Source organism: Symsagittifera roscoffensis, chromosome 5 (assembly GCF_963678635.1).
Source record: "Symsagittifera roscoffensis chromosome 5, txSymRosc1.1, whole genome shotgun sequence".
NCBI lineage: Eukaryota > Metazoa > Xenacoelomorpha > Acoela > Convolutidae > Symsagittifera > Symsagittifera roscoffensis.
In genome coordinates this window covers 31,197,213-31,210,422 of record NC_087066.1, presented here as the reverse complement: position 1 = coordinate 31,210,422, position 13,210 = coordinate 31,197,213, and positions in this window count along the sequence as shown.

Below are 13,210 nucleotides of genomic sequence, written 5' to 3'. Positions count from 1 at the left end.
ATTTGGGTTGAAATGTACCAATTTTTAGACAATCAAAAATAAAATGCGATTTTCCAGATACACTCGGACCAACTAGCAAAATAAAAACTCCTTTTTTTGGTAAAAATTATTTTATTCATAGCTTTGGAGAAGGTAAAATATAACGGATTTTACTTGATAAAACTGTTATTTCTTCACATGTAGTGGATAATATTATTCGAACAATTGCACATTCTAGTCTTAAAACTTTGACAAAAAATTGGCCTAGAAAAAGTAAAATAGAGATCTATTATACGTACGTCCAAAAAACGTCCATGATTTTCGTTCATGATTCTCTTCATCAAAAATAAAATTTCCTAAATTTATTTTCTTGTCACATTCATCACGCATCTCACTTTTGGAATAAAAAATTCTCATTGATTATTTTTCAAAAACACAAGCTAATACAATTTGATTTACAATTTACATAAAGAAGCATCGAGTCCATGTTCCGTATACAAATGCTTTTTTCTCTGCACAACGAAGAGTTTTTGCATGACGAAATATGAAGTTGCTATACGTCCAATCATACTCTTCATCTTTGAAAATCAAATTCTGTACTTTTGAGCAAAATTAATCTTCCAAATTTGTAACCTTTGTTTTGTATAAATTTCTGACAGAATTTTACAATTTTAATAGCTTTTTGTAAAAAACTAAGTTTTTTGTGCTTTTATTTTTTTCAAAACTTTTTCTGTTATGTGTGAAGCATGTTACACTTTTTAATCGGAATACTACGCGAAATTTTTTTTTATATCTGTCTCAGAAAAATCATCGTCACCCAAGACTACTGTGTATCTAACCATTCATCAATCTGCCCAGTGTAAAGTTGCAAGTTTCACTTAGTATTAATCGGATCATCGCTGGATCAAATTTTGCAAAGATTAGATAAATAACATTTCACTTACCAAATTATTGGCTCTATTTATACCATATACAAATACTAATTTGATTTAAATTTTACTTCATCAAAAGAAGAAGTTTTCAATCAATTGAATCATGCAGTCGAATACAAGTGGAACTGTAAATAATCGGAAAAAATAGCCAGTCATGATTCTCCTCATCAAAAACAAAATTTCCTAAATTTAGTTTCTTATCACATTCATCACCCATCTCACTTTTGGAACGAAAAAATTCTTATTGATTAATGTTTAGTTTTTAAAAACACAAGCTAATACAATTTGATTTACAATTTACATAAAGAAGCATCGAGTCCATGTTCCGTATACAAATGCTTTTCTCTCTGCACAACGAAGAGTTTTTGCATGACGAAATGGGTAGTTGCTATACGTGCAATCATGCTCTTCATCTTTGAAAATCAAATTCTGAATCTTTGAGCCTGCGTAGCTTTCCAAGTTTATAACCTTTGTTTCCTAAAATTCCGCAAACTTTTACATTTTTCATAATCTTTTGCAAAAAACTCCCCTTCTGGAGCTTTTTTTTTGTCAATATTTTTTCAAGCTCACTATATTTTTCATAACCACTGCTCCAAATGATTCCATGAAGATGCTTTGTACACCGAGCAGATTGAGATGTTACTTAGAATTTTTTGGGAGAAAGAAAGGAATAACCCCAGTTTGTCAATTTTTACAAAATCCTACTTCTTTCACTATTTTGTTTTACATTACACTCAATATCCAAAACAACCAGACTATTGATGATATCCTTTTTCGCTGAAACTTTTGGTTAAAATGTCTAACAATCGAACAATGAATTTGAAGCAAAAATTTCAATATCTAAACAGAAAAGCAGTCCAGTCACGTGACCAAGAAAATAAAAAGTCCATACAGGAACTTCCGTATTCAATTAGTCCCCCAAAAAAAATTCAAAGGAAAAACTAGTCCATACAGGAATTTCCGTAATCATTTAGTCATCCAAAACGAAACTTTTGATGGATTTTTTTCAAATTTCTCTTAAAGTCCGAAACAATACAGGCACAAAAAAAGTAATGAACTGATGAAAAGTCATGCTCAATCAAATCCAAATTACTGAAAACTTCATTCAATTTCTGAACGTTCATTTTCTACGCTGCAGTCGTAAATAATGATACTAATTTATTTAAATGATACTTCATAAGACAAAAGTGAGGGGATAAAATCAATCAGTTTATGATACTCCTGTTTTTCTGATTTGAATTTTTGATTTTTTTACAAAAATTTTCTTGCTTAGTTTTGAGACTCCAAAACTGTTAGCGGAATTTTCTGTGATTTTTGTACTAAAACGATATGAAAAATTCCCAATTCAATTTGAAGTTTTAAAACAAAATTTAAAACATGTTCCGCTCATAGCAATTTCAAATTTTTTTTCAAGAAGATGAAAGTTTGAATTACAACACTATGATAAAATCACTCAACAAAATGAATGAACTTTGCAGTTCTCAACAAACATAAAAACTCCCAAGACTTGGGCATGTTCTTTGACTTTGTTCAAAATAAATTTGACATGGGCAACTTGCTTCATCACTTCGTTCTCTTTTGCAGTGAAGAGTCGAATCTGAATGTAGGGTGGCTTGCTCACACTGTAATTCTTGATGGTGACACAAACCCTTCTCTTCTTGTACGTTGCTATGTCATACAATGCTTGACAGTTCGCAAGTTCTTGCTCAATGTTTGAATCTTTGTCAGAATAGGGTTCCAATAGAGGAACGATTCCAAGGTTTTCAGCATCTTGAAAAACAGTATTCTCATTGCTGATAACCTTTTTCCATCCTCTTCGCCAAAATAGACTTGCTGGGATTTTTCAATCTCTCACGATTCACTTTAATTTGGCAATTGGAGGCAAGGTTCGAAGTAAAATTTTCCGTTGTAGGGTTTTTGGAACCAAGAAAATCTTCCAATTTTTTTTTGATTTTTAGCAAATTCAATATAGTTGGGACGGATATCTTTTCGTGAACACCTTTTGATTTCAGACTCAGAGCCAACTGATCAATAGTAGATATTTCAATTAATCGATATTTGTAAATTTATGAGAAACTAGGAAATGTAGCTGACTCACTGTAAATTCCAAATAAGGTAGTATTACCCAATATGGAATAGCGAGTAATTGATCGTCCAAATATGGACATTCTGTACGTGCTAGAACTACTACATAAGGAATTTACGGTAGATGAAAATCAATTTCAGCAAATAATCGGTGATGGCATCTGCTCTGTGTCAAGTACGTTCCACTTTTTAATCGGATTACTAGGCGAAATCTGTCTCAGAAAATTCCTCGTCACCCAAGGCTACTGTTTATCTAACCATTCATCAATCTGCCCAGTGTAAAGTTGCAAGTTTCACTTAGTATTAAACGGATCATCGCTGGATCAAAATTTGCAAAGATTAGATAAATAACATTTCACTTACCAAATTATTGGCTCTATTTATACCATATACAAATACTAATTCATTTCAATTTTAATTCATCAAAAGAAGAAGTTTTCAATCAATTGAATCATGCAGTCGAATACAACTTGAATTGTAGATTATCGGAAAAATTAACCAGTGTTGCAAAGAAACGCTTGCTGCGAGAAAAAATCAGAAGACATCATCTCAATTCTGCTCAGAAGCTTGCGACCACTCAGACTCTTGCATCAGCTTTTTTGGAAAGAATTCGAAAAGTTCAAAACTCAAAGTCTGAGTCTGATTTGTTAAAAATTGTTGATTGTTTCATTGAAGGTTATGGTTCTGTAAAAAAAATTTTCTATTAATAATTGGTTATTTGTTTTTTCAATGACTGATATTGTAAACTTTAACACGTGTGCAAAAACTAACTCAGAGTTTTTTGCTAGATACTAATTTTGTTTTGATTTTTTCAACAAGTTAGCAAAAAAATAATTAAGTTTATTTACAAGATGCAAAAATTGTTTTGGCTTTTTTAACAATTGTGCAAAAATTTTCAAAAACTCTTCGTTTGAGATGCTGTTTTTGTTGTTTTTTAGAAAACTAATGCAAAAAGATACTTTTCTTAAACTTATGCATCTGCGTAAAACTCAAACTTTTATTTTCAAAAAATTATTAAAATATTGCTGAAAATTTTTCTTTATTGATGACTTTAAGCGCTCTTCCCTATCTGCTTACATTGTTTTTCTGATGTTTTCGATCAACATACCAGCAAAAAACGGATTTTTTAGCGACCAAAGTAAGAACAAAGAAATACGTAATTTTTTAGTTTTTAACAGTGCGAGAAAATCGTGTTACAATTTTCTTTAAAATGCGAGAAATTTTAAAGACTTTTCCGTAGAATGCGAATTTGTTTTTGATTTTTTTAACATGTGCGCTGAAATTGATGTGAAAGTTTTTGCATTGTGCAAAAATTATTGTTAAGTTTTAAACATGGTTGCAAAAATTGTAATGATTTTTCATCTTGTGTGCAAAAATGTCGTGAAGTTTTTACAAGATGTTAAAATTGATTTAATATTTTAATAGTTTCTGCAAAATTTACCAATCAATTACCAACTGCAAAATTAGTTTGATTTTAAGCAGAGTTTTGTTAAGAAATTTTTAACAAAAATTTGCTTGTGCAAAGTGTTTTTAACAAATATTTCTATGACCTCTTACCTTATCTTTTGTTTCTTTCTGTTTAAAACAAAATTACTAGGTGCAAAAAAAAATAAATTACAAAACTCAAGACAACAACCAAATTATTTACAAATCAAAGAGCTGTCAAGCAGTTGAGATTGAAAATTTTGGAAGTTCTCAATGGAGCGCAAAGCTGGTCTTGCCTCCATCGCCGGTGAGTGTCTTGGTGGTTTGCTGACTGGACTCCTTGGCTCAGAGAACCCCTCATCCTCTTCGATGGTAATTGGGTTCTCCACAGATTCCTCTTCCCAAGGAAAGAGTAAATCGCCGACTGGTTGAGCCATTTATCTAGAGTCAAGAGAGGAGCAGGAGTGTCAGGATAGTTCATTCGCACAAGCTCGGCCACTTTCTACTTCATTTGCATTTCTCCAAGTTGGTTCCCTGTCATGGGTACTTGCGTTGAATGATGATCGCTGAAATCCTTGCGCATCACTTCCACCATGTGCGAGACTTGGATTGGGATGTCTCTTCGTGCCAGAAAAACATCATAGGTTGTTTCTCGCACTCTGAATTGTACTAGATCAGGCGAAAAATCTACCGAGAACATAAGATTGCTGTTTTGCACTGAGAAGATTGTTTTGAGCAATAAATTGAGTATAAGATACATAGTAATAAGAACGATTGATTTACAGTTGATACGGAAGTAGTTGAGGGTAGTCAAGTTGAAATTAAAGTATTTAGAGCTAAGAGAGGAGGGAGTTGACGGTAGTGAAGTTGAGAAAAAAATGATTTTTTTGTTAAGAGAAAGGGGTGCCTTCAACTCGAATGTAAGGGTTTAACCAATCAGAATTCAATTTCCTCATTTGGATTGTAGTCGTGTCAAATCAAATTTTGGTTTCCTTTTATGGATTTCTTATATAAAAGTCGTGTCCAATCGGAAAAAAAATTCATTTTAATTACTTTCTACCCATTGTCGTTTCCAATCCCAAAATTTTTCACTTATCCTAGGTTCTCGTAATCAATCAAAAACAATTCAAGATGTAAATCTTCGAAATAGGTAAAAAAAGGAAATTGCAAAAAGGAACTTAGGTCGTTTGCTGTAAAAATGAGGAATGTCGGCGATATAAGTAACACAAAAAAGAAAAGTCTAACAAGTAGCATCTCTGCAAGTTTTCGCATCAAGTCAATTGAATCTTTTGAATATAATCAATGATAATTTGTTGATTTTTGAATAGATAGTCAAATTCTTTATTTTTGATGTAGATTTGAGAGGATAGCTCAAAATTGATTAGTTTTTCGAAGCACGTCTTTGGAAATCTTATACCAAACCTGATCATGCAGGATTTTGAACTTTGAAAATCTTTAAAGAAAGGAAAAAACAAAGAATTTTGCTGGTGAGTTTTGACAAATTTGTGAATTGGGTAAGAAATAAAAAGAGTCTTTGATATATTATCGTACGACTTTTTCTTCAATTTCAAATTTTTCAAAACAAAAAATGTTTCTTTTCTAGTCAGGTGTAATTCAGCAGTAAAATAAAAGCTTTGATACTCAACACTCGATTCGAAAGTAAACTCTTTGAATGAGTAAGTTTCCCTGAAGAGACCTTTGCTGAGTTGGAGAGTTTTTTTTTGGGACAACATAAACATCCAAAAAATTATGAAAAAAGTAAAAAACTAAATCTGTTTCATCAATAAGGAAAATGCACGGAGTAATTTTTTTCTTGAAGAGTAACTCGAGGAAGTTCAAACGTTTCTTAATTGACATTTTCTAAAAAGGATTAATTTTTATCCAAAGTTGTGTCTAGAAACTGCGGAGTTCTGATTGGTTGAAATTTTTTTCTAGAAAAGTCTAGAATTTTCTCCATAAATTAGAATAATGCGTGGGTGGTGACATCACTTCAATTAAAAGTATGACATCATCACCGAAAACGGAAAATTGCGTCGGTGGTGGCGTCACTTCTAATTGAAGAATTGTGTCATTGCCCTGAAAGGAAAATGCGTGGGCGGTGACGTCACTTCTATTCGAAGAGTGACGCCATGACCTTAAAAGTATAATTGTGTAGGCGATGACGCCATTGTTAGTATAAATACGCATGTTTTATTGGATTGAATCATTAAATTTGTTTGCCAATCAGTAACAGTGTATTGAATTTTATATCAAAGTTTACAGATAGTTCCCAGATTACTATCTCTGTTACAACAGTTACAAGTGACAACAACATCGGACAAAAGAACCTGGAGCTAAGCAACGGAAACCTAGTGATAGGGTGGCTGAACTGAACAAGATTGTGGAGGGAAGGGGAAAATGGAGAGAAACTCAAAGAGGGGTTAAGTGCTTGTCAACACTCAAAGAGGATACGGAGATGGAAAATGGGAGACATAAGGTATTTAACTTCCAAGTAACCAAAATAGATACTAAAATAATCAACGAAAAACTTGAAGAAGTCTTCAACAAGCTCGATTCCGCGGCAAAAATCATCATTGCCCTGGATTTTGGTCTTCAAAATATTGAGATGTGTGCAAAGCGAGACTTTAATGCCAATGAAAATAAAACTTTATTTGAAAAATCCGATTTGCTCTGTACTAAAGAAAACTTGATAACAATTCAAGGGAAAGAAAAGAAAAATTTGATATTGTGGAGCAATGTACCCAGGAACGTCAAAAGACAAAGTGGAGGTTCAAGGTGATTACTAACGTTAAAAATGTTGCTGCTTAGTTCAAAAATATCCCAATGGGATGTCCGGACTCTGTCTTACCAGAACCTTTACTACGACATACGCAAGTGAACTGTCTTTCATCCAACAAAGACAAGAATTCTTACAAAGATCATTTAGTTCTTTTCCGCGCATTGGCCATATACATGAACGGACACAATGATTTCGACTTTCACAATTCTAGATACTTTACTGAATTTCTATCAAAATCACGTCTTGAGCCTAAGAGTTTTCGTGGAGTTTCAGTAAAGGACTTACCTGTTGTCGAGGAAATTGTGCAAAGAAACATCTTTATATACGATTTCGATATCCAAGAAGGAGAACTTGTAGGAGAACTAGCTCGACGAAATTTTGGAAGATTTGATAAAACAGTCAAACTACTGAGCTTTAACAACCATATCATTCATAGAAATGATGTAGATAGCTTCTTCATCCGTTTTCGGTGTCCTAGTTGTGATACTTTTTTCATTAAACCCGAAAATTTTAACAAACATCTTCTGAGATGCAAGGAACGAGCGAGGAATATTTACCCAAAGAACGTGTAAGAACTTCGAGAAACATTGTTTGAAAAACTAGAGGGATTCAATCTTCCCGTTCTGAAGATATCAATTTTTCCAAAAATTTAGCAATTTTCAATTAGAGTTGATTTGTGCTCCTACTGAGGAATTAAAAGAAACACAAACTACAACCTGGATTGAAAAACGTGTCCCAATTGCAGTCTCCATATCATCGAATCTGATTGTTGAACCCATCTTTTTGTACAACAAGGATCCACAGAACTGGATAATTGATTTTGTAACCAACCTCGAGCTGTTGGCTGAGAAAAGTAAGCTGGAGATGAGAAAAAATTTCAAGATATTGAATTAGCTGTCACTGAAAGAATGAAAAAGATCTTTGATTAGCTGAACAAAAGGGGTAAAAACTATTCAAGTAACCAATGTGAGTACGAAGATGAAAGCATTGAATATTCGGAAGAAGCAGATATGTTAATCCAGTTTTTGAGAATTCAGAAAAATCAACTCATTGATTTGACACAATACCCGGAGAGATATGTAAATATTTTACCTCTTTTTGGATTTAACAGCGGCAGATATGATTTGAATTGGATCAAGTCCTACCTTATCCCTTATTTGATTCGCGATAAAGAACAAGAAATATCAGTCATCAAAAAAGCGAATGACTTTATATCTTTCAGGTTTGGAGTGTACCATTTCTTCGTACAATGAATTTTGTGGGTGGGGCAACTACTCTGGAATCTTTTCTCAAAGTCTGTAAAGCTAGACTTCATTGATTCTGAGAAACTGAGAAAAAGTGGACTTGACGAGCAGCAAGCACTGAAAAAGCTTCAAATCAAGACTGTGCCTCCATTTTTTGCATCACAATTACTTACGAGATAGTTGGCAGAAAAACGGAATGACTGTGCTCAAAGACTTTTTGAAGTGGTACAACAACAAGGATCATGTTCCAACCCTGGAAGCAATGCAAAAAATAATTCATTTTCATCATAACAAGGGGGTATATATGTTGAAACTTGGATGTACTCTACCAAATCTAGCAAACATATGTCGACACAAACCTGCAAACTACAAGTTTTTACCATTTTGCGTAAGTGATAAAGATTTGTGTGAACAAAATAGAGAAGACTGGTGGACCTTTCAATGTTTTCACTCGAAAAGCTGTAGTTGATAAAAAATTCATCAGAAGTTCATAAAAAGTTTGTAAATCAACCGTTGGAAATGATACAAGTCAACTTTACCTTTCCTCAATGGGTCAAGATATGCCAACAGGCCTGTATACGAAGTGGGAGTTTGACCCTGATATGCAGAAAATCAAGGCTAGACATAACCGATCTCGCAATTTTGAGAAAAATGGTTATGTCTTTCTAGCAGAAACAAAGAGCAAAACTGAGACCTTTTTCACATCTGGATAACAGCAAAAAAAATCGACTGTTTTAATGTTGACGGTTATTGTGATCACTGTAAAACAGTGTTCGAAGCAATGGGATGCTACTGCCCTTTCTCTTCTTGCCATAAAGCTCGTCACTCCTTAACAGATCGGGACAATTAACAATGAAACAAGAAGAGAAAGATGGTTAAAATGAGACGCGAATTCATAAAAGATAAAGGATAGAAAGTTAACAAAATATGGGAGTGTGAGTGGTGGGAAAGTTTCAAAACCATTGACAAGATCAAAAATCATAACAGAACCCATTTTCCCTAAAAAAGATCTCTTTCTACAGACCCTCTTATAGCAAAAAAGATGGCTCTCTTCTTGGATATGTTCAGTGCGATTTGGTTGTTCCAGATAAACTGAAATCACAATTTGCGAATTTTCTTCCAATTTTCAAAAAAAAAAACGAGGCTGGAAGAAACGATATTGGAGATTAAGTGAAGAATTATGCAACTGAAATCAAATTGTTAAAAAGTCCTCAGCGAATGCTGATATCTAGTGTCAAGCTAGAAAATGGAACAGTTATAACCCCTTTCTTCAGCTTTTATATGGAACTTGGATTGCCGTGCAGTCTTAATACCGTCTTGATACCGTCAATATACTGTTTTGATCAATATGCTCCTCGGAAATGCTATATTAAATTCGTTCAGTCAGTGGTTGATGCTAGAAGAGGATGAGATGAAAACCCTTTAGCTGTAGCAGAAACTATGAAACTTTTAGGCAATTCTTCTTATGGATATCAGATCATGGATAGATCCAGGCATATAATTACGAAGTATCTGAACGATAAAAAAAACTCGTAAAGCGATCAATGAGCCATTGTTCAAAAACTTGAATCATTTGAAAAAGACTTGTATGAGGTGGAGTTGTTGAAATCAACCATTGAATATCGAGAACCCAACATTATTGACTTTTTCATACTTCAGTATGCATAGCTGAGAATGTTGGAACTCTACTATAATTTTTTTGACAAATTCTGTGAAGTAAAAAATTTTGATGAGTTGGAGATGGACACAGACTCACTCTACATAGCACATGCTGAAAAAACTTATTGTATTTTATCCAAACAAAAAAGAGACATTTGGGAAAAATTGAGGGAAAATGACGGCAAAGACTCTTTCACGGCAGATGCATGATATAACTTCTTCCGTGGAACGTGTTCCCTGCAGCATACATGAATAACATGATAATCGGGAACCGGGACTTTTCAAAGAGAAACTAAGATGTACAGAAATGCTTGTTTGTGCTGCAAAACTTATTGTTGCTATGACAACAAATCAAATAAATTGAAATTCAGTAGTAAAGGTTTGAATAAACGAGTTCTAGAAGATTCTGGAGAAGGGCCCATGTCAAAATACAGGAGATTGCTCTAAGGAGCAGTTAACATTTTATCTACTAACAGAGGATTCAGAACAGTACACCAAATGGTGGCCACATATGAGCAAACAATGAAAAACTTATTTATTTTAACCAAAAAGATAAGTTCAAAATTATGGAATTCATACAAAATCATTGATCATTTAAGAACTGATGCAAGGTAGTAAAATAATAACAAGTGATCCATGTATTAATTTTTCTTTGTTGCAGTATTTTGCTGGTGTTTTATTATGAAGTTGCGGTAAATTTAAAACAGGATGCAGTTATATATTTTCTTTGTAATTTAATTTTTTTCTCAGAAAACTCAATTTTTTGAAGTTTCAGTAGGTTTCAGCATAGTTTCAGGTAGATAAAGCACTGTTTCAAAAAATAAGATCATCGAATAAAAAACAGTTAGTAGGTCGAATTATAACAAATCCTATCGTGTTTTGAAATTTCAATAAAAAATTTCAATTTTTTTGAAAAAAAAATGTCCATTTTTAAACTCTTACCATTGACTTACCATGTACCAAAAAACATCAATCCGCAGTCTACACGTAATGAATCAGTGGTAATTAACAATTACCGAACGCGCGCCCAGATTTTTGCGAAAAAACTAGACCTGTCCACGCAAAAATTTGAAAAAAATCGTTTTTCTTATCATTCTCTTATACTCACACAAACCATGAAACCTTACAATTGGTATTCGCAATCCTAGTACCTTGTACACTCTTTACCCAATGCTTAAACCTTGCATGGCGAACCGGAAATCTATCGCGTATCTTAATACATGGGGTCCGCCATGCTCCCGCCTCCCACTTTAGCTCCAACATCTACTACTATTTTTTCCTTCAGGTATGAAAAAGCAAGATTGCTCGCTTGATGTTGAAAGCTTGAATGGTATAATTGGTTTTTAAAAGCTATGAAAAAGTGATATTTCGAAAAATTGATGAAAAGAAAATTTCGGTTTACTTTTTAATTTTTGAAATAGTTATTTTTTTTAAAATTCGTTTTGCTATTTGAAGCAAGCTATGTAAAATACAATGTGATATATTTCGCCTATCGCAAAAAAAAAATTAGATTGCCTAAGGTCAATTTGGAATGTATTTCAATTAAATCTCCGCTTACGCTTTAACAGAACGAAACTGATTATTCAAAATTAGTCATTTAATATCCCAAATTGGCCGAATTGGCAATCTTAAAACATCATAATTTTACGTAAAATGATCACAAAGAAATTGTTCAAGTTTTGCTCAAGGCAACACAACTTTTCGAATGATTTAAGAAAATTTTCATCATCCGTCAATTTTGATAAGCGAACTGTTTATGTTTGATTTTTTTTCTGTGTAAAAGATTACCTGAAAAACCACAGGCAATATCAATCTGCTAAGTGAAGGAAAAAATTCCTCACAAAACAATGCTGACAATGCAAAATCAAAATATGAAGATTTGAATTTTTGCTTGCTTCATAAATTTTTGCTTGGCGCAGTGTATCGATATATTTAGAGTGCAAAAATTATCTCTCTAATGTGTTTTTTACAAAGATTGTCTGAGTGCACAAAACTAAAGCAGTCAAAGTTAGCAGCATTGCAATTTCAACGCATATGAAAGGGGGGCGTTCAACATTGCTGATAAAGGGAGGAAATTTTCAGAATAATTTGAACGCATTTTCTAACATTTTCTAAAGAGCGGGAAATTACTGACGCTAATTAACAAAGAAAATCACTCCAGTTTTGACGCCAAAATGTCTGCAACTGCAAACTAAACCATTATTTTGGCGCCGAAACGTCTAAATTGAAAATTTTCTTGCTCAAAATCTGAAAGTGGCACTTAAGATTTTAAACGTTCGCCGTTTAGTTTTTGATTACCGCACTTATTATGTTAAAATTTGTTCAAATTTTCGGCACTGTTGAACAAAGTTTTCATTCTGGGCACTGTTGAACTAATTTTTATTCGACACTGTTGTACTTCGGCACTGTTATACTGCCCCTATAAACGTGACAAAGAACTGCCTTAATTGAACTTTTTTCTAAATTTTGACGTGTATATTTGTAATTTGAAATGTCTTTCATCAGATCAGTTAGAAAAGGCGGTGAATAACAAGATAAACTCCTTATTGAAGTAAACGTGTCAATCATAAAATTGACTTTGTGATTATTCAAAAGGAACGAAATAATTTAAGACTGAATTATCACCGAGATATAATTGTCTTTTTCAGTTCCATTTTGATTAATCAACAAGTCAAATTAATCATGTGCACGTTCATATAAATCAAGAAGTCGTAAAAATTACTGTGAAAGTTTTTGAGAATTATTTTTCTGAATTATTTATTACAGTAAAATCAGCACAGGAAAAAGTTATCAAGTATGTTTACCAAGATCGAGCTACTCCACTTTCGTTTAGACATTATCGATCAAACTCTTGTGTGTATTTTGTGTATTTTTATTTTATTGACCAAAAAATGGTGTTTTGCTTTGACTGACCAAAGACAAACAGTACGAGGTTATGCTCGGCCTAACTCAGCTATGTTTTGACCAACTCAGCCCAAACTTTGCAAGGCTTTCTCAAACTCGACTTGCTCTTACCAATAATAAACTTGTACGTCCCGAGTAAAAAAAAAACACTTTGTTCCGACCAGAAAAATGAACTTTACTTTTTTCTGTGTTTTTCATTTCAA